The sequence below is a fragment of the Pseudorasbora parva genome, chromosome 5 (assembly GCF_024679245.1).
Source record: "Pseudorasbora parva isolate DD20220531a chromosome 5, ASM2467924v1, whole genome shotgun sequence".
In the NCBI taxonomy this organism is placed as follows: domain Eukaryota; kingdom Metazoa; phylum Chordata; class Actinopteri; order Cypriniformes; family Gobionidae; genus Pseudorasbora; species Pseudorasbora parva.
In genome coordinates, this window is record NC_090176.1 from 36,689,629 (window position 1) to 36,691,705 (window position 2,077).

The 2,077-nt window shown below is 35.9% G+C and overlaps 1 non-coding gene across 1 annotated transcript; it reads right to left on the reverse strand.

Annotated features, from left to right (window-relative positions):
• Positions 1-1,674: 1,674 nt before the first annotated feature.
• On the reverse strand, positions 1,675-1,790 carry LOC137076225 (U5 spliceosomal RNA). Its single transcript, XR_010905258.1, has one exon. It is a non-coding gene; the product is annotated as a U5 spliceosomal RNA (small nuclear RNA).
• Between the last annotated feature and the right edge of the window lie 287 nt (positions 1,791-2,077).

A 2,077-nucleotide genomic window follows, 5' to 3' on the forward strand; every position in this document is an offset into this window, starting at 1 on the left:
AACAATCTGAGCGAACGCTGCGGAGAACAAGCTTCAGGCATGCCGGTTATGCACTGCGCCACACTGGAGGTGTGTGGGCAGCACTGGAGGAAAAATATGAACACAATAGAATGAAAATATGTTTATGTAAGTGAGGAGGGGTCAGGAGTAACAGTGTGCAAAGTATTTAAACGCTGGAAGATGCAACCATATTGTTTGAGCTTCTGGCGCCTCAAATTTGTTGATGCTACATCTGCGTGAAAACAATTAACTGTTTGTTGAGTAAATAGACTATTAATAATAAGAGAGAGTGTTAAGACTGAATCTTTCCACAAAACACAAAACAAAAAACTCAAGTACGAGGCTGAACATTGACCACACACTGACATGCCATCCATCCATTTTTTACTGCCACTAAGTAGCTCTCAAACATCTAAATAACTTTTCTTGCAGAGGAAACCATTCAGTATGCAATATCGCCATCATCTGGTGGTTAATTGTTTAACTGTATATTAGTGTTTGACTCAATCAACCTGAATGTAACAAATGGTTTCGTTCTCATCAATGCAGAAGATTACACCCTATTGCTCTGTCCAACCTCTCACCTAAATAGCAAGATGTTGAATCGGAGCACCGGAGCAGGCAAGTTTGAACAAGGGGGAGACAATTTGTGGTTTTGGGAGACCATTAAAAAGATGATAGGTGCGGTGTTCAAAGCATAGAATTTACTTAATCATCACCACAAACTCATGTGCTAGTTATGAAAGGCATGTAAGCAAAAGCCTATTAGACAGACAGCATTGAAAGTTTGATATGGCTTTTACACAGTAGTTCTTTAAACAAAAAGTTTCTATAGCCTACTGTAGATTAACAACATTAACTTACATTTTAAAACAAAATGTTGTTAGTTAGCCAGTATATTTTTGACACCAACAAAAATAGTTGTTAAAAAAAAATCTAAGCATTCTATTAAAAAAAAAAAAACGTTTTACTCACAACTCACGGGACCGGAAGTTATCAAAGCGTCCTATGCGGTTTTCTAGGCCCCACTTCAAGTGAACTTGATCTACAGAAAACACAGCAATGGTTAAGCTTCACACCAAGAACGACAACTATAAAGATAACTGAAACAATATCTTTATTATTCTATTATATCTAATTATTATTAGTCTACGGCTACGCTAACTCATGATAACATTTTGTTTATCATGAGCATGCACTGCAGTTAACTTATGTCATCTCATCTGCCGCTTTAAATGCTCGAGCTCTTTTGTTCACCCAAAAATGAAAAAAATCTCTCATTAATTACTTACCGAATTGTCGTTCGACACCCGTAATACCTCCGTTCATCTTCGGAACACAAATGAAGATATTTGTGTTGAAATCCAATGGCTCAGACTGACAATGACAGGCCTTCATTGACACCAATGTCATTTCCTCTCTCAAGACCCATAGGCACTAAAAACGTAGTTACAAAGCCCATCTCACTACATTGATTCTACAATAATTTTTTGAAGTCCGCAGAAAAACTAAATAACGACTTATGTTATGTGATGGGCCGATTTTAAAACACAGTTTCGAACGGCTAAATCAGCGTTGATTCATAATTCAGATTGCGCGCCGTGTGTCAAACTGCTGAAATCACGTGACATTAGCGATCTTTTTTTTAATTATTTTTATTTATTTATTTTTTTAAGCCCCGTCGTTAGGCAGGGCGTCAAAAAAGTATAGTATACTCATAGTGTTCTTTCCCACGGAAATCTTTAGTAAAAGGCGAAAGATTTATACGATCTGAGGAAAAACATGAGTGTACTTAGAGTGTACTGACATTAGCGATCTGAACTGAACTGGGGGGGGCGACAAACCAACGATGACTTTCTATTATTATTAATAGCAAATTGTTACAAAAAAATCTAACAATGTCTAAAAGCTGATATGTGACAAGGTGTACAGAAAATAAGCTATAAAACCCAGGAACAAAAACCCAGAAGTTTTCATAAGCTATATATATATATATATATATAGTAACAATAATAATATGTTTTATTATGCTGAATCTAGAGAATGTCGATCACAATAATATTAATATTAAAATATC